Raw genomic sequence first — 21,361 nt, 5'->3', positions numbered from 1 at the left:
TGCAGAGCAAAGTGTTGAGGATGAAAAGACTCCCACACTGGGTCAATCTCAGCTTGTTTGATTCCCTCACATCATTATTACCTTTTTCACTGTAAATTTTTTCATTTATCTTCAAAATCATATTTAACAGTCGTGGGATGAGACAATAAAATACCTTGGGCTGGGCGATCTCTGTTAAATGCCTCTGAGGGTAATATCACAGGTGGGCAGAGCAGTCACTTGATGATGGATGATGCTGAACCCAGGGAGTGTGGGCAAACCACTCAGATGGTACAGCTGTTATAAAGCAGACTCATTTGGATAATAGTAGAGTAAAATGCAACAAGATGTGAGGCAAAATAGAAAATCGACAACTCATAAAACTATAGCTTAGAGGAATGTTTTTTTGGAATTCATAAGTCGTAAGAAATTGTTCTTTCAGCAGTAATCTTTCTGGTGTGACAGACGTTTGGAATTACAGACTGCAGTTTATAAATAAGATGGTTTTCTATTTAAGATACATTTACTGTAGGTGATAGTGAGAGTAATCTCTATAAAATCCAGCACAACAAATGACTGCAGTCAGATAAAATCCATGTATCATAAGGTCAGCTATGAAAAACGCAAAGGATAAAGCTGTGTTATTTTACATTTTTACTTATCAACAAACCCAACAATAAATGTATCTTATGAACAGGTAGTGTTTGTGTTTATTCCTCTGTGCAATAGAGCTCCACTGTTTATATTGGCCAACAGGTGCCATTTTTTTTCATTATAATGCAGTTTTTTTTTATACGCTAGCTATGCTCATTGTAATAAAGATATTATTGTATATAGCACTAGAATTAAAGTATATGTCTCTTTAATGGGTTTTTCAAGAGATTTTAGACGGCTTTGGGTCAAAACATTATCCTTCAAGAAAACAGCCAGTTTTCTTGAAACAGTTTGACAACTGCGCATATTGAAAAGATTTTTTATTGATTTGGAATAGGTTTCATTAACATTACAAGTTAATGAAATAATTAGTAATTAGTTGCTTAATTGTGTGTTTTTTTCCAAGCCCTTGTCTATAATACACTAGTAAGGAGTACCCATGCTTCAGATATGTCTAGTCAAGGTTAATTGGGTCCTTTCCCTGCTGGAGGCTGTGACAGGGAGTCACTGTATATCTTCCACTGTATTTGTTCGGCTGTCACCATAGAGACAGTGAGCAAATGGTATGGAGATCATACTTTGACGTTTAGGGAAAAGGCAATAGTTGTGCTGTAGTTGCAGGATTATTCCATTCCTGTATTTCCACTTTCTTAATTCAGTGGATCAAAAACGTGCTTTCAAAAGTTCTTATACAGTATTGTTTTAAAAGCTGACATTTAGACTTCATTTTAGACAATAAAGCCAGTTTCCATTTAAAACAAAGAAATCAAAACAGTGTGATTTTAACTCAGTGCAAAGGTTCTTGGCTTTTTTTTTGCCTCGTCTTGCAGGCTGACACTGTCATCCCATTAAATTGATGATTCTCTCTTTCTGACTCTCCTATTGAGTGTGTCAGATTCTGCCAACTTGTCAAACCAGAGAAAACAACTCTCCCCAAGCTGTTTCACAACCCTTATAATGATGGTGCATGTATATGAAAAACTAACGAGGCCAAATATGACAAACAAACAAAACAGACCACATATGCCTCTGTTTCTGAATTCTGCACAGATGGGATGAAAGTTGTCATTTGGATTAGTGTTGTATACATTATAATTATAACACCTGGAGCTGTCGATGTAGAAGAAACCACACATGACAGAAGTCAATGAATATTAGCCTCCTGAAAATTGAAAAATCGTGGACAAATATTTTCCTACTGCCTGTCTCTTCTATCCTGGCGATAAGAAAATAGTATCAACACTGAACAGGTTCTCAATGTTCATGTGGAACAGCAGAGACCAAGACTTCCCCAAGGATACACTGATGTGCTCATTAGTTTGGGACCAGAAGCTTTTTCCTACAGTACTTGCTGTATATTTCTTTAAGTGGCTGTGAGATGCTGTGTACGACCCTAAAATCAAGCAGCTTTAATTTAACGCCTTTCACAGCGAGGACAAAATTACAAACACCTACAGCATGATCTACATCCTAACGATTAGTTTTGCATTCATTATTGAGAAACATATTTTGAGCTTTCTTTGGTGTCATATTGTTTCAGATTTTGAAGATGTTTTATCCAGTTTTTCTAATGTGATGTTTCTATGGCAGTGGCATTGTGTAAATTCACACTAACATCATGTGAAGGATTTACCTATTTATTAGGTGATTGGATGATATTAACATATGTGGAATATGCAGTTAGCTGCTTCTGAACGTTTGATTTAGCGTGGGTTTGGGTCAAAATGTTATCTGCAAATGTATTCACAATTTTTTATTATTTCATAAACAAGTTCCTTTTGATTTATACTGTATGCAGTCTAATTTTGTGGTAGCCATCTCATCGAAGGAAACCATATTCTCGGCTCGTGTCTCACTCAACATTTGGTGCAGCTTCATCATACTTTATGGTCCTGCAGTTCTCTTGAAGACAGCAGTGACTCAGCTGCAGTTGCAGGTGCTAGTTGTTGCCCCACAGTTTGAATGACTTGAATTTAAATCTCAACCTTGCAGACGTCATTTGCATTACTTTTTTTCACGTAAATGGGCATTTGTGCCGGAACAGCCCTGTGCTAAAACAGCCAAGGGGGGCTGCACTGGTGGGGGCTTGTTGTTTAAGGTATACTGTACAGCTGAGCAAATGAAATACGAACCAAGAAGTCCAGTTGGAGTAACAGGTTAATGTGCTTAAAGCTTTATCAGACAACCAAAACAACACACATTCATCATCACACAATATGACATCTACAAATTGATATCGTTCAATCTGATACAGATACAAGATTTTATTAGATTCATCTCACACAGTGAGGCATGTAATAAAAATACACAATCGTGGCTGTCGCACAGTCTAAAGCCGCTTGCACATGATCAGCGGTAAAACCAATCTGTGCTGGCTGTGCCATTTTGTTCCTATGGGAAGAGCGGTGGAGACAACTAGGAGGAAGTGCTACAGTTGGGGTGGCCCCCGCTTGATATTGCCATCGAGCATTGCGCCTAATGTTCGAACAATCTAAATTTTGACCTTTTTTGCTGTTGGTCTTTCAAAGCGCAACCAATGAGAAAGGAGTCAGCCAGAAGTGATGATGATGTATACCTGCACTGCACTTTGCCTCTGGAGTGTCTGCACTATGCCCAGTGCTAGGGGGCGTAGCACACAATTCTGGGCCCTGTAAGGCATTTTCTATGGGCCCCTCCCCGTATCCACAGCTATTCACTCTAGCATATTTTTGGGCCCTCCTCAAATGAGGGCCCTGCGTACTCAGTCCCCTTTTTCCCCCCAGTCCGACGCCCCGATTTTACCTCTGATAATGTGTAGGCAGCTTAAAGGTGTCAGACAGGTGAAGACATGTAACTTGTGATTCTGTACCATAAGCGTGAGAATTAATGTGTCTGTATGTGTGATTGTGTGTTCAGCCTGCTCTGTCAGCAGTGCAAATCCAGTGTGGAGAAAAGTCTGGCAATGCGAGACTTACACCCAATATACTCGGCACAGTGGCATTCGTTCATTAAGGTATCATATTTTCAGATCTAATAATAATGTGTTATTGGAGTGTGCTCAATTCACAGATGATAAATCATATTAATTAATTCTGGTGACTCATTTGTCTCGTAAAACAGAGATTAGACTGTTGCCTTGGATAAAAATAAACTTCACACCCTTGCTGCCACCCCTCACACTGAACACCTACATATGTGTGTTGCGGGTTTGTCATGCAACTCCACAGAGCCTGTGCCTCTTGTGTGTTATACAAACGTAGTTGATTTTCCAGCATTACAAAAGCTCATACCCTCTCTCACTTTGTGTATGGGACAAACTTCTCTCTCCTCTTCCTTACGTTTTCTTTCTTGTCTCACTCCCTTTATGTGTTGTGATCTAAAAAAGTGAGCCTTTCTGTTCTTCAGCAAGAGAGCAAGGGTGAGGGATCAATGGAAGCTGAAATTTAAAAGCTCTTACAGCCAAAAAACAAAAGTCCTTTTTCTTACTTTAAAATGACAGCGTTGATCCCTAAAAAAAGAGGACTGGCAGTGGGGTCAGCAGTGTCAGTAAAAGAGTAGTAAACACAGTTACATTTGTGGCCAAGCATTCTTTCAGCTTAGTTATTCAAAGAAGCACTCACACATTTTCCATATCTGCACGCATAACTTTTTAGATTAAACATCAAAATGCTTTTGATGTCAGGATTAGTTTTTTTCTAGAGAGCACCTAGTGTCTGACCCATGCAACCTCCCACACACTGCAGTGATTTGTGGAATACACAAAAGCATGCCAGCATTTTGTGCCCTTGCTGGAAGTAAAAACTAGACAGAATATTACTTCCCTGATATGAGTTTATATAAATTTGAACTGAATTTAAATTGGTTTTAGGCACTTGATATAATATTTTTGGGAAGGTGACATCAAGGAGCAAACTTTTTACTTGAAACTGCATACAACCCTTGTGTTCCAAGCTATTCTCTTTTGTCTTTTTCCCTGTGATCTGTCCGATCTGCTCCTCTTATCAGGGCTTGCTGCTGGTACTGTATAGGCAGTACTGTATAGGCAAATACTTATGTGCTTTTTTGACAGTTGAGCTCACACATAACATTTTTCATGTGTTCTTCAACATCTTTACGTGTGCATGATCTGATCATGATTTAAACAAAAACATTTGTCTCACTTCATTGGATTTTTTCTGGATTTTATTTGTGAGATAAAATGCAAATGATATTCGTTTGTGCACTATGGTGAGACTGCCTGGAGGAGAATATGGAAAAGCAACTAAAGCAGTAACTATAGATACACATTGTTCAGCGATAATTGTCACCTGTCAAATCACACTGAACCAGTCATTGTCCTAATGTAAATTGTGTGTCAACATAAACAAAATGGCGTGGTGCTCACTTTTACAGGCAGATGACGAGATACAAATTCTCCCCTGGTTTGGTTTAATTTTAAATAATGTATTCTTGAATACATTGAATTTATAAAAATATGTGTATTCATGATTTGAATAAAATACTTATGCACTATACTAAAGCACTTAATGCTGCCGGCAGCGGCAGATGGTCGCCCACCAAGAGTTAGGTTCTGTCCGAGGTTTCGGCCTGTTAAAAGGAAGTTTTTCCTCGCCATTGTCGCACCAAATGCTCGCTTTTGAGGGGATTTGTTGGGTCTCTGCAAATTATAGAGTGTAATCTAGACCTACTTTATCTGTAAAATCTGAGATCCGAGATAACTTATGTTATGATTTGACACTATACATACAATTGAATTGAATGAATTGGTTGTGGCAGTTAATGGATGTTTGTTAATGGATTCAAGAAGCAGCTTAGCTATTCAAACAAATGAATTACTGCTTCCTCTCACTCACCAAACAGTAGAGTATGTTGAGGATTTTCAATGAACTCTTAAAGCTGCATTAAGCAGCAGTGTGTCGGGATCTGCAGTATTTTAGTATCTCTTGCACATTACAGGGAGTCATTTGACATACCATTTACAACTTTAAGCTATTTCTAATCAGTTCCTATATAGGTCTCACATACTGTATAGTACACCGACAGTACATACAGTAACAAGTGGTGGAATTAAGTGCTTTAAATGTTTCCAATTTCTACAGCTTTATACTTCTACGGGAATATTGTACATTCCATCTGTGTTAACCTTTCAAACCAGAGAAAACCACTCTCCCTGAGCTGTTTCACAACCCTTATAATGATGGTGCATATGAAAAACTAACAAGACCAAATATGACAAACAGGCAACCTTGGTCTTATTGTCACTGGATTTTAATCATGGCCTTCCTCGGTCACGCCACAGTTAACTCCACTATAACGGTTGTTACTGACAGGATCTTAAAGTGATGGTTCGGAGTAATTCACCCTAGGGTCCTTTGCACCATGACCTCGAGCCAAACACCCCCCCAGAAGCTTTTTTCACCTGGGTCGAACATTGGCAGAGTTAGCGTAGAGTAGCGTTATCAGCTGAATAGCTTAGCGCAGAGGCTAATGGACCCACGTTTGTATCTTGTAAGTTACCCCACTAATAATGCCCGAAATGATACCAAACGTCTACAAGTAGTACAAATAGGTTATGCTCTCATAAAACGATGGATTGGAAAGTTTGTAAGTACACCAGAAGTTTATGAACACTTGCCTGCTCTCTTCTGCTCTCTGTTGCTGCTGCTGCTGCTGCTGCTACCTGCAGTTAGACAAGTGCTTAGGGCCGTCTACAAATTACTACACCGAAAAGAGTTACAACAAAAATATTTATTAATTCAATGATTAAATAAGGTAATGTCTCCAAACTTACCTCAATTATTACTTGTCTCCTGCTAGTTATACTACAGCACTTACTTTAAAAAAAATTTAAATTAATAAATATTTTTGTTGCATCTTTTTTCGGTGATGTAATTTGTAGACGGCCCTAAGCGCTCGTCTTACAGCAGCAACAACAACAGCAGAGAGCAGAAGCCAGCAGGCAAGTGTTATTTACATAAACTTCTGGTGTACTTACAAACTTTCCAATCCATCGTTTTATGAGAGCATAACCTATTTGTACTACTGTAGACGTTTGGTATCATTTCGGGCATTATTAGTGGGGTAACTTACGAGATACAAACGTGGGTCCGTTAGCCCCTGTGCTAAGCTATTCAGCTGATAACGCTACTCTAGCTAACTCTCCCAACGTTCGACCCAGGTGAAAAAAGCTTCTGGGGGGGTGTTTGGCTCGAGGTCATGGTGCAAAGGACCCTAGGGTGAATTGCTCCGAACCATCACTTTAAAGGCTGCTCTTTTCATTCCACAGCCCAAATGACCATCAACAAGTCAAACAACCAGTGGGTTTAATCATCATGTTTTCTGTCTCACTGGACGGCCATGTAATATTGTTTCTAATCAGATCCACCCATGTGTATCACAACTCTGCTCTCTCCTGGGCAACACAACAACCCTTTCCTTTGGTTTCCATCTGCAATCTATAGTCCAAGCTGAGAGAGAAATTGCTGCAGTGTTGTACTTCAACTAGTGTTTTTCCAGACTGAGCAGAATGTGAGCTGAACTCCTTGCAATTTGCTTTCACAGGCCACGCCTCTGTTTCTGAATTCTGCAAGGGGAATGGGATGAAAGTTGTCATTTGGATTAGTGTTGTATTCATTATAATTATAACACCTGGAGCTGTAGATGTAGAAGAAATCAAACATTACAGAAGCCAATGAATATTAGCCTACTGAAAATTGAGAAATTGTGGACAAATATTTTCCTACTGCCTGTCTCTTCTATCCTGGCAATAAGTAGTAGTAGTAGTAGTAGTAGTAGTAGTTCCTGAGCAAGTTAGTAGTTCCCTCTGTGTTTGTTGTAATCTGAGCTTCTCTGTTTTGTGTTTTGATAGCCGGTCCAGCCGCGCATGCATGTGAGTGCGAGTGCCTTGTGCGTCGCTATCAGGGGGTCGTGACAAAGCGTATTTGACGAGTTGCGGAATGGTCTGTGAGAGCCGTGGAGGCAATCCCAGATCCCTTTTTTCAATATCAAGTACAGCAATTTAAAGTTTGTAAATGCAGCAACTGTGCAACTGATGTTTCCCTTTTTGAACAAGTGCATTTTTGCTTGAGAGCCATGCATTTTTTTTGCAGTCAGTGCACACACAGCATGGTTGAGCAGACCCAGTGATCTCGTCATATAGTTGGATGGTGCTTTCACTCAATTCTCCTGGGAAGAGAAAAGATAAGTGGAAGAGAGATAGAGAGGGGGTTACAAAGTGCTGGTGACAGACAGGCCATAGAGAAGAAGACAGAAGACCATTGAACAAGAAGAATCACCTTTCACCTGGGAACAACACAGACTTGCTGTTGTGAGCGTTAGCAAGTAATAAGAAAAACCAGGGGTGAGATGTGAACACGTCTTGACAAGAGTGGCACCTGCTGCTTTTAGGAGCCACGAGCAACATATACAGGGGTAGAGGTAATGAGAGGAGACTGAACTTGAGTCTAGGTGAAACTTAATGATGTGTGGCAGCCAGTGTTAGCTCAAGAGAAGGGCAAAAGAAATGAAGGAAGAATTAAAGGTGCACTATGAGTTCCTGCATGACATCACTTCTGTTGACGTTCCAAGTAAATACCAAACAAAACAGAGAAAGCTTGCCCCTCCCCCCATGTTTCCGTAACTGTCATGACTAACTGACTTACTGTCACTAAGCCCCATCCCTTCCCCCAAACATCTTGTCGGTGATTGGCTGGAGTGGTTTGTTATATTTTGGTGCACAGTTTGTGCCCCTAGTGTTTGTTTGACGTTTATGACCCCTGTGTTGTCTCCCGAGACCGGGATTTTTCACAGTGTATTCAGGGGGCAAGCAGCTAGCGGCTCAAGGAGAGATGTCTGCGATTTGAGACAAAAAATAAATTGTGCTGAAACCATGCAGGAACTCATAGTGCACCTTTAAAGGTCCCATGGCATGAAAATTTCACTTTATGAGGTTTTTTAATATTAATATAGCCTGCCTATGGTCCCCAATTGGCTTGAAATGGTGATAGGTGTAAACCGAGCCCTGGGTATCCTGCTCTGCCTTTGAGAAAATGAAAGCTCAGATGAGCTGTTCTGGAATCTTGCTTGTTATGAGGTCATAACAAGCGAGGTTACCTCCCCTTTCTCTGCTTTGCCCGCCCAGAGAATTTGGCCAAACCGTGAGAGAGAGACATCATGGCTTTCAAGCGAGAAAAGTGGCAGTTGCTCTAGGCCACACCCCCACCCTCTACCTTGCCCCTCCCTCTCTCCTCCTCAATAGCTACAGACACAGAAATGGCACATACTAAGGAAAGCTCATTGTGGGACTGGCTCTAGTGGCTGTAATTCTGCACCAAGGCTGAATTTCGGGAAAGAGACTTCAGATACAGTATTAGGGGACCACTAAGGTCTATATAAAAGCATCCAAAGAGCACCATGTCATCGGACCTTTAAATACTGATGGATTATAAATTTGTGAAAGAAAAATGGTCTCTGAACATCTGAATTTATTTGTGTTAGTGTGTATAGTGTGTTTACTTATCTTTATAGTACAAAGATTACTATTTAATATTCTGGTCTTGCCATACTGTATGTGGTTTGAATAATCCGTCATTTAGATTTATCAGTGAACATGTGCACCTTGCAACATTAACTTTTAGCATAAAAAAAGAAATTATAACCATAAATCTCAAGAATTCCCTGTAATTTTCAGTTGCCCCTGGTTTGTTTGCATCCCATATATAATTAGAACCTCCTGAGGAGCAGAGCCCTGATGTCATTCCTTGCCTAGTTTCCCCCATAAATATTGTGGTGCTTCCCAAGGCTGATGTCTCTTGTTAGACAGACTTATGTAATATTCACCTCGTGTACACAGACCCCTGAGAGGTGTTTGATAAAAAGCAGGAAACAATGTTTTCTTCACACACTTGTGACATTGATCTTCTGCCAAGAGCCTGTCCTCAGCAGAGAAAGATTTATTCTCCTTGGGGTCCTGAAACATGCGCTATGGAAGAGTACACTTGAAATGTCCTCACATCTGGATTCATCCCTCGCTCAGTTGCAGCAGGTTTTTCTTTAGTTGTCTGCAGTAACTTAACACAACTCCATCAGTCAACAGTAAAACAAGGGTGAAAGTAGGAAGATGAACGGAGAAGTTCAACTAAACTCCAAATCACAGCGATTCAATGACAAATTTTAAAAGTACTGAGAGCTGAACACAGACTTGCTATCAAACCACAACAGTATGGGTTTGCTTGATGGTCTCCTGTTGTGAGGCCGCAGTGTGTGTTCACTTGGTGCGATTTAGGTGGGCTAAACTGTGCCTGTGAAAGAAAAATGTGTATGTGGTGATGCAATTTGGCCTTGTTTCACACCCCGGATGCCTTTTATAGCCGAGACACACCAACCAGATGGCCGACCGTCGACAGAAAAGCCAGTCGGAATGATCAGTCGGGTCCCCGAGGTCCAAAAAACTGCCTCGGAACACACTGAGGAGATACCGACTTGAGAAACGTAATACGTCTCCATAGCAGCAGGCGGCGCTACTCTGTATTGTTGCCCAAAAAATGAAAACCGGCAGCTGATTGGACGAATGTTTTCTCCGGAAATTCAAAGCCAGACTGTCATGGCGGCTCGTTCAGAATACGATCTCATATTGTACTAAAATAGTTCACTGAAACATGTTTCTGAAAAAATTTTAAGCGAAAAATAGGCCATGCAGTTGCTGAATCTGTCTTCATTTCAGATCACCAAAGGTCAGTGTAAAAGATTTTCGTCAAATTTTGAGAGACTCTAGTCAGGCTCATTCCGCTCGCCAGTTCCGGGTGAGTCCCGACTGGCCTGCCTCCGACTGAACTGAGCCAAAATGAATGCCCACAGCCCCTCAGATGGACGACGGCACAGGACACACTGAACAGACTTGAGTCACTGACCTCGCCAGACTGTCCAACGGCCGATTATCGGCTTGGTGTGTCTCGGGCTTTAGGATGAATAACGCCCTCCAAGAGATTCTTAACCGATTTTTTTTTTGTCACTCTAAATAACAAAATGGGTATCACTTTATAATAACCATCATTAATAGATGGTACATTGATAGTCAATTAATCCTTAGTTAATTGTCATTTAACTGTTAGTAAGTGCTTGGTAAAGCAATGATACATTTTTTGCCCATCATTAAATTATATATTAAAAACAATTATATACATATATATGTATACGTATGTAATAACCATCCAGACAATGTTTATAAATGGTTTACCAACCAACTTGTAACCCTTAACAAAGTGTTAGGAATATCTTGTCCATCTATCTATGTAATGTTTATAGATGTTTTAAAAATGGTTTCTTTAAGCAACACTAGAGAACTTTTTGTACCTTAAAATAATGTTTCCAAAATCGTTTCAGTGGTTCATCAACTCGTAACAGGGTGTACGGCACTTCTGCATTCGCTTTGCGGCTCTCTACCGGCTATAACCGCACAATGCAAGTTTGCCAGATTGGGTAGCGGCTCTGTAGTTCGAATGAGACATAATGGGACAATTCCGCTTCCAACCTGTAGGGGGACTGAAGCGGGAAAAGTTCTCTAGTGTTGCTTTAAGGTTTACAAAATCTTTTTAATCATTACCCGATACCTAATATAGTATATGAGGGATATAATGTGTGTTACAATAAACTGTTAATTTACAGCACTACTAATAATTAGAAAACATTATTAATTATAATTTTATTCTTTGTTAACAGTAAAATGACTGTTTGCTAACAGTTAAATTACAATTAACTAAATATTAATTGACTATCAATTTACCATCCATTAATGATGGTTATTATAAGGTTACCACAAAATGTACTGTTGTCAGCAACATACTCAACATGGGCTATAATTGCTTAAAAAGTCTGGACCGTTGTGCATTGGCCCTGGCCACTGTACCTCAAACAATTTGTGTTTTGCAAACACAGCTGCACCAATGCTCTCACTAGCAAGAATAATGCTAATTTTATACAGTGCAAAGGCTGAACGTGCATTTTCAATAGTTATAGTGCAGTTGTATCATTGCCCCAGTATTGAGTATCCCTGACCCTCTATACTAATTCCTAGTGGAGGATGCTTCCGAGGTGGGACATTTATTCCCTTGTGACTGCAAGCTCCACATGTGCTCAGTTAAAGTCCTCCAGGCAACCTTGGTCTTACTGTCACTGGATTTGAATCATGGCCTTCCTCCCTCACGCCACAGTTAACTCCACTATCATGGTTCTTGGTGACAGGATCTTAAAGGCTGCTCTTTTCATTCCACAGCCCAAATGACCATCAATAAGTCAAACAACCAGTGGGTTTAATCATCATGTTTTCTGTCTCAATGGACGGCCATGTAATAATCAGATCCACCCATGCGTGTTACAACTCTGCTCTCTCCTGGGCAACACAACAACCCTTTCCTTTGGTTTCCATCTGCAATCTATAGTCTAAGCTGAGAGAGCAATTGCTGCAGTGTTGTACTTCAACTAGTGTTTTTTCTAGAATGGGCAGAATGTGAGCTGAACTCCCTGCAATTTGCTTTCACAGTCCTCATGTTAAGATGAATGTTAAAAAGAAAAGGCAATGACAAGAATAAGCCTTTTTACAAAACATCACACACACAAAAAAAAAGTCAGAGGGCCCTATTTTAATGATCTGAAACGCAAGTATCAAACGTGAAACGTAAGTAGCTTTGTGGGCAGATCTCGGCCGCTGTTGCTATTATACCGGCGGGATAAATGACTCTTGCGCCCGACGCAAATCTAAAATGGGTTGGTCTGAAGTAACTAGGTGTGGTTTGGGCGTAACATGAAAATACCCAATCAGAGCGTCCGCTCAAATTCCCTTTAAGAGCAGGCACGCTTGTTCCATGGCGGATTGCTATTATGACGGCGGATTTGCCTGGCGCATGCCAGCGGGAGCTGTCCGGGATGCGGCAAAGTAATAAATGTCCGTCTTGTCTGTGTGGCGATGTTGCTGCGTCCTCTCGGGTGCATCTCCTCAAGAGGATTGCTGCAGCCATGGAGCACGGGCCTCCAAACGCACCACCTGCACCTGTTGTGCCCCTTCCTCCTCCCCCCACTCCATCTCCGTCCACCCGCTCCACCAGGAGCACATCGCGCATTGCCACTCCCGGAACAGATTCCTCCGGAGTGTCCAATCCCACCGTAGTTCAACATCACGTCTCCTTAAGTCCTCTAATATTTCCTCATTTATGTCATCAACACATCCATGATTCATGGAAATGTGTAAAACACAACAAGCCACAAAGAATGCTGCGACTTTTTGAGGACTGTACAGTAAAGATCCTCCTGATCTATCCAAACACCTGACATTTTCAGTCATATTTTTCCTTTGTAATTATGTATGGTTTGCAAAAATGGGAATTGCTGCGTCCATGGAGTGAAGCAAAGTGTATGTGCATTGTGCACACGCTACATTATGGCCAAGCATGCGCCTCTAAAATAGCATCTGAATAACACGCCACTGACTTTAGACCAGGTTTTTCCTGGTCAGTGGCGGAATTGTTTTCTGAAACTGCAAAATAGCACAAGAGAACGTTTGCGCCGGAACACGCCTCCTCTTTTCGCTGAACCGCCCCCGGGAGCGCAAATACAATCCCTAATTTACCGCCGTGCATCTGTGGAGGGAAAAGTCCGCTGTGCGTCCGGTGTAAAATAGGAATGATACATGCGTCGGTGTACAAAGGCAATTGCGCTGAGTGCAAGATAGGGCCCTGAGAGTCTCCAGCCATGCCAGCCGCTCTGTGAGGTTGTACTTATACATGCTAGTGCATTGAGCTAAATGCTAGCGATGGAATGCTACCATGCTCAAATGACAACGCTAACATGCTGAAGTTTAGCAAGTATAATGTTTACCATTTACACCATCTTAGTTTAGCATGCTAACATGCTAAACTAAGATGGTAAACACAAAATACAGCTGTCAGCAGGTATTTGGTCATAAACCAAATGGAAAGTTTGACTTGAACGTGGCACTTCATGAATGTCATAGTTACAATTCATCCTCTAAGCACCATACATGTGCGTAGCAAATTCCATAGCAATTTATTCAGTAGTTGTCAAGAAATTTCACTAAAAGCATACAATGTCAACAAACTGGTGGCACTAAAGGAAAAGTCAGGAGATTTCCAAGTAGTAGTAAGTAGTAAATCAACTTCTAGGGAGGGACTATGTATGTGTGTACAAAATATCATCACAATCCATCCAGTAGTTAAGATATTTTAGTCTGGACCAAAGTGGTGGACTGATCGTCAGACAGACCGTCAGACCTTGCGTTTCCTAGGGTAGAGCCTAGCAAAACACTTAAGCAATGTGATAAATCATTCAAACCTACGCTTAGATCTACTGTATGCCAAATCTTACATGCTTGTTGTGTGTCTGCACACATACACACACTGCATGTGCATGTTTTGTGCTTGAATATTCAATGGTTTGTCACTCTGCTCACGCTGCTGCATGTATGACACAGATGTTTCATGTGTTTGTGTGGGAGGGCAGTATTCCACTAGTGTGACATTATTATCCTATTGTATAATTAGTCTTTATTTATACTGCGTGTGCTGTTGTTAGATAATATCACAAGCATACACCTGTGAGCAGTGGAGCATACCACGTGAGTCACTATAAGGGCAAAGGTAGTACTACGAGAAAATCCTTTTTAGATTGATGCAACCATTTATTGCTGTTAGAATACTGTGCCAGAAAATAAAAATCCAATCATTAATATTTCTGTATTTATAATGTAAGGTATCAAAATGTGGTTTATAATTCTAACCATCTCTCAGCCATGAAATAAGATTGCTGGTACACTGATAAACTATACAGATGAGCTAGTTAAAACCTCTGTCAGAACCAATTGCGAGTGAAAAAAGCAGTGGCCTGTGGTGCTATCTTCTCACCGCTGTCCTGTCATCTGTGGCTCTTTGCCTGAGGCACAACAGATCAAGGCTCTGGCACTGGGCAAGTGTGACCGACCCACGGAAATGTGATGTCTCACGAGGTTAAGCTGAAACAGAAGGCAGCGCACAAGCTCTTGTCACAAATCCAAACCAAAAATAATTGCTGTTTCATTTCCATCTGATCATATTTGTGTTATAATGTCATTTTGGGCTGATGATGTGATTTAGATCTTTTCTAATTGGGTTTTTAAATCTGTCACCACCAGTAATTATCCGTTCACTTAATAATCATTAGGAAAGTTGTCCTTTAATCCAGTTCTGGTCCACCCCAGAAAATGAATGGCCCATTTATATTGTGTCAGTTGGTGAAATGCAGTTAATGAATTATACTTGTAAAATTATTATTGATTCCATGGCTAGAATGCAAACCATAAACGTTCCAGAGGTAATGACTTGGAACTGATTATCAAAGAGGCTCCCAATACTGATTTTGAGGGAAACTTTTTACAATTTTTGCAGTGTAGATGTCAGAACTTTGTACCAGCAAAGCACTATTTGTATGTTTGAGTCGTCATGAACTTGAATGTGTTATTTCAGATTGTGGGAACTGATGCATTCTCCGTCCACCTGCTCTGTGTTACACTCGCAGCATTAAACAGATTCTAATCTGAGAATTCCCAGCCGTTTTAATGGATGACGTTAGCCAGTTTGACTTTGATATATAGTTCAATCCCTCCAGCAGGAAAAACATACATTTCTCAGTGTGGATTTGATGGAAATTAATCTTTATTACAAATAGAAATACAACATAATTTCTAGATTTTTACAGTTTTTTTCGATTGCTAAACGACAGTGGGCACATTCTGAAGCCACATGTGCAAAACTCAAACTACAGTCTGCACTGCATGAGCCAAACAAAAATCAACTGCAAAACTCATTCCAAGCAATACAACTCTTAACACGTCTCAAAACAGGCTCAGTGCAGCCAAACACTATGCACAATCCTCACTGAGATAACACACACTGTCACTCAGAACACACTGAGAGTACAAACACTAGCATCAAACACCAATACGGAAATTACAAACTTTCTCATCTTAACAGTTTGAACAATTTGAGTGACTTGACACTACTCAATAACGTCTTTATAGAAAAGATATAAATTTTATAATATACCAATTTTCATGTAAGGTAAACAAGAAGGAATGAAAATCAGCAGTTTGCTTCAATATAGTATTTTGTCTCTAGTAATTTATGGAATTACTGGAAAAAAAACTAAAGGTACATAACAGTAACAAAGAATAGTGTGACTAATCCTGCCTCTCTCCAGCATCATGCGGCAAGTTTTCTTCATCACATTGGATGTCTGCATCATCTCTAAATACAAATGAATGTGGTGTTTCCATTGCTTTCACCTCCATTACTTCCTGAAAAACAGTAAGAACACAGTTTTACTATTGTAAATATATAGTGTTTTTCACTTCATTTTTTTTATAGCTGTGTATGTAACCTCAGACATCTTACCTGGACATGTTGGTATCTCTGCTCTTTTACCTGTTTCTCTCAAACGGTATAGTGTATAATTGTTTCATTCTTATTTTGTGTTTGTATACAAAAAAAGGCTATATAAATACCGTATATGTTCACTAACTAGTCTAAAACAAGACACCTTCTTAGGCGTTCAGCTAAAATTGCATTCAGCAGTGTTTGAAAAGCACCAGACTGAAATCTATTCTGTTTTGAATGTGTGGTTAACAGTTTTGACAGCAGTGTGTTAGCATTTGAACAACGTGCTGTAAATCCACAGTGTTGTGCACATTGTGGTTAAAGTCATGAGATAAATGTGTAGAGTTTTGAAAACTGTATTCAAGCAATGAAAAACCAACTAGAGTTTGGTCCACATGAACTGCTGCTGTGCAGACTGTAGTTAGAGTTTTGCACGTTACTCCAGTTGTGCCCACTGTCGTTTAGCAATCGAAAAAAATTGAATTGAATGAATGGTTTGTTGGACTGTTACTCTCTGCTTGAATGCACATCAGTGTGCTGCTGTGGTGTTTGCCTGGAATGCAAATCTGCATACTTTCAACCCACATGATTCAACACATGCTGTCTCCTTTGAGGCCCTCGACAAACATATGCTCGCCAAATAACATACATGGCCTAGTTAGTGTACATTCCCTGGGCTCACTTATACATTTGGCTTGACATGGAACATGCTGTAGCAACAAGTGCACTCTGTTTTAAGGCTGGAAATACCTTACAATATTATGGATCAGAATTGTGTGAAATATGACCAATACAGGTTGCAGCTAACATAAATGTTAAATGCTAAGAGTAGCTTGATTCATCAGTGTTTATAAAGAAAATAACAAATGCAGATTGTTGAACCATCACTTTATTTTTTTGGCTGACCTATTTCTTTTCTCTCTCCCTCTTGCACAAACAAACACACACACACACACACACACACACACACACACACACACACACACACACACACACACACACACACACACACACACAAGCTTCACATATTATTAGGTACACATGTCCCTGGAAAACACTATTTTGTGCTAAGCGGATTAATTTGGAACAGATCTAAACCGAACACTCAAAAACCACGCAGGCACGCACGCACCCACCCACCCATGTTGGCTCGGAACCCCACCCTCTCTGCATCATTTGCGAAGCAGATTTGTCCTCTTCTAGAACTGAGATCAGTGTTGTTGTGGCTGCTGCATCCAGAAAAAAAATCCCTTACTAATGTTTCCTGTTGCTTGCTTGTCCTACTTTCATTGGAAATGTATTAAATTTATATTGATTAAAGTTGCATTTCCTTTGTTGGAGGGATTCCTACTGTAACAGTAGAGAGGAGCAGGATGTACCTACTAACATTTCCCAGATAGTGCCCATGCAATTTGTGATCCCACTTGACGTGCAGTTTTGTAGTCAGTAGTGCATGTATTATATTTGGTGCACACAATGTAAAACATGACCATTAGAGCAGTACTGTGTTAATAATGACTGTGGCTGGCATTTAAACTTTGCTCCAGATTTATTTTGTTGTTAAAATTAGAGGAATACTACTAAAACTGTTCAAAATCTTTGTACAGTGCAGTATGTGTTCATATTGCGAGGGATTTTATGTTATTCTTTTTCAGGAAGTTGCAAAGAATGCAGATGATTTGTAAATACCTTGGGCTCATATCAGAAATTATAATGTTCGGTTCTGTTTTTTTATTATCTGCTGCTGCTGTCTTTTTTGGTTGTTCCCTAAATCTAAGGCCACAGTACGCTCACACTAAGTCAGCTAAAATTGGAAATACATATTTTTCTCTGTTTTGTCTTTTTGTCCACACTAATACTGAGCTTTTAAAAAACTCAGTCAGGGAATCTGAATATTCAGGCCTCAAGGTATAGACCTCATTTACACATGACATAGGCATGTGATCCATATCTAGTTTAGCCTCTCTGGATAAGGAAAAATGCATGCTAATCTAAGGCATGCATGCACTTGTGATCAGTATGTGACCATGCAAGCCACATCTGGAGGGCAGGCCACGTCTGGAGGTTGCCTGCTTGTCATCTGTTTTGAAAAGTCTGTCAGTACTGCAGTTCTGCCTAAATAATTTGCATATTGAGATCCGATCACAACGCGGGCAGATTTGCGATAATGAGAAAGTTTAATAATACCAGGTGTAAATGCAAAGGCCAGTGGATATGTTGTCATGATTAGAATCAGATTTAATGGAAACTTTTGTGTACAGGTTCAAGAAAGATGATGTTGTGCACATCCACGTAGTTGCTGGTGCAGGACAAAATAATATTAAAATAAAGTGAGTGACTTTCACTTTATTTGAACTTAGGTATACAGACAAATAATTAGACTCCAGTTTGTTGTTGCTCTTAATGTACAGTACTTACACAGAATAGACAGACAGAAATCCAAATAATGTATCCAGATTCAGACCACATGTTAACACCAGGTAAAACTGGGGCCTTAGTGTGGACGTGGAAAACTGAGGTTCTGCAAAACTACCAGGTAGGAATCTGGTGCAGCGGAGCGCTTAAGTTAAGAGGAGACATTTCACCTCAAACATTCTTTGTAAGCAGAGCAACTGGAGTAACCAGGCTGTGCCTGTCCCATAATGTACAATTATGGGGTTTTGCTGAACGAAAGAAGTGGAAAGAAAACGTGTTTACTGTAGGTTCTATGTGTATGTGTGAATGTATCTGATATCCATGTAGTCGTGTTGTGGTGTAGTACGTATTTATGTGACGCCTTTCTACACACAGGGGCAACACATTTCCTTTTACATTAAAGAATCTATCGAAAAAGAAAAGATTAGCCATTTTCATATTGCTTTGGTATTTTACTGTGGAAGAACTTTTCAGAAACTACCTAAAAACACTAGTGTGGATACAACATGTTTCCGTATTTATCCTCCTCAGCGTGGATGTAATGTACTCTCAGGGGAAGGACATCTGCATTTCTTATTAGTGACCATTATTTAATTTATTGTATTTTCTTTTACTTTACTATGCACATTATTGTTGTATGCATTCTGGCCAACTATGTGCATGAATGAACACACAGTCACTTTTAACTAACTGGTCACATTTGTTAAACAGCAAGGCATTCAAGGTTATTCAAGTAATGAGCTGGTTTATTATCGCAAGCAATTAAATCTACAGGATGCTGAGGGATAATGTGAGCCATATCTCCCTTTATTCAGCACTAATCAAAAATGCTCATGTGGCTTGTAGCTCAGTCTCAGAGGTAATTATGTATAATAAATAACATGCTGTGTGGATAAAATTCAACATATACACAGTACAATTTTGTAACCTCTGTTTATGATTTTGTGGGTTTTTCAGATGATAAAAGACAAGCCTGGAGAAACATGTACAGTACATAATATTACAGAACTAAAGTCTTAAGTCATTCATACCATTAACAATTAGATTAATGTAAAACAGGCTCAACCGGGCCAATATATCTAAGGAAAAACTGTGAGATATGTGGCTACGTGGCTAGCTAGCTCCCTGAGTTTGCTTACATACTGTACACCATTTCACAGCATGCCTTCCCCACAATGAACACTATCTCTGTCAGACTGCAGCTCATTCAGAAAGGACCAGATAACACATAGTCTAGATAAGACATAACTTATAATATTATCAAGTGCCTTGGCTGTGAATAACACCTTAATCTCTGCAGCAGGGGTTCATATAAGAATGCCTGAAGGTTTATTCTCTGCTGAAATATGGTCAAGAGAAATTTCCTGTCTAGATGAGTCTTGTGTGTTCAGGAAAAGTGTAACTGTGTCTCTTCAGGGATGTAAAACAATGTTGTTTCAATACTGTAAAAACTTTCTCCGTTTCAATAGACCAACATAATCTCATAATTAAAATATTTATTTAAAAAGGAAAGAGTTACATTGTTTTATAATGTTTTTTAGTTGCTTCATATACAGTACAGGCCAAAAGTTTGGACACACTTTCTCATTCAATGCGTTTCCTTTTGTATTTTCATGACTATTTACATTGTAGATTCTCACTGAAGGCATCAAAACTATGAATGAACACATATGGAATTATGTACTTAACAAAAAAGTGTGAAATAACTGAAAACATGTCTTATATTTTAGATTCCTCAAAGTAGCCACCCTTTGATGTTTTATTAATAAGGGAAAACATTCCACTAATTAACCCTGACAAAGCACACCTGTGAAGTGAAAACCATTTCAGGTGACTACCTCAGGAAGCTCATTGAGAGAACACCAAGGGTTTGCAGAGTTATCAAAAAAAGCAAAGGGTGGCTACTTTGAAGAATCTAAAATATAAGACATGTTTTCAGTTATTTCACACTTTGTTGTTAAGTACATAATTCCATATGTGTTTATTCATAGTTTTGATGCCTTCAGTGAGAATCTACAATGTAAAGAGTCATGAAAAGAAAGAAACACATTGAATGAGAAGGTGTGTCTTTTGGCCTGTACTGTATTATTTATCATATCATTCAGTGTGCCCACGACCTGCTGCTTATGCTCTTCTTATCTGAAATTGCCAGAAAAAGATATTTGGAATTGATAAGAAGCAATCCATTCCAAATATCAAGATTGCTGATTGAGCATGTAAATAAGGAACACGAAGCTCTCCTGATTGAATCATTAGTACAATCTATTTGTTTAACAATGTGTTAGGGGGGAAAAAAACAGATTCAATGGAAATGATCACTGAGGTAAGAAACACCTAATCAATCAGCTTAATCAGTCATTAAAGCCACTCTCCCTGATTGAGTGCCCAGAAATCCCGAAAAGTCTCAAAATGGGCCTCCACTGTGATGAAAACGTTCTTCCAGCGTATTACTGTTGCTTTAAGACTAACTGTGAACTGAGAACTTTTTATTATTCTTTAGACTCTTGGGTTTGTGTTGAGAATTTTTTTAATTATTGTCAAAAGTGAACACCCAAATGCAACTTTAGGGGGAAGAGAAAAGAAAAATAAATCTACCATTTTTTTTTAGACAGCTAAATGAGACAGCAACAGCATTTTTCCTTACTCCTAATTTGAGAATATGTGTTTATGTGCTCTCCACTGATCTTGCAATAATCTATCAAGATGAAATACTTTTAGATTTGAACTCAGTGGGCCAAGTTTTTCAATTTCAGCCTTATAGTTGGATGTCATTGACCATCAAAACATCCAAATGTCAACATCTGCTCTCGGAGGTTTGAAAATGTTGGTTGCACATTGTACTCGGGGAGAGGCCAGAGGAATTTTGACTTTCAACAAGAGGGCCAACATATTCAAATGTTTAAACTGTGATTGTGGTA

The 21,361-nt window shown here is 39.5% G+C and overlaps 1 protein-coding gene across 7 annotated transcripts in view; it reads left to right on the top strand.

Moving 5' to 3' along the window:
* Positions 1–21,361, top strand: part of slc2a9l2 (solute carrier family 2 member 9, like 2) — a 100,023-nt gene that overhangs the window by 56,199 nt on the left and 22,463 nt on the right. The window lies entirely within an intron of this gene.

Source organism: Perca fluviatilis, chromosome 4 (assembly GCF_010015445.1).
Source record: "Perca fluviatilis chromosome 4, GENO_Pfluv_1.0, whole genome shotgun sequence".
Taxonomy (NCBI): Eukaryota; Metazoa; Chordata; class Actinopteri; order Perciformes; family Percidae; genus Perca; species Perca fluviatilis.
Note: the sequence above shows the minus strand (reverse complement) of the source record. Positions and strands in the feature narration are given on the sequence as shown.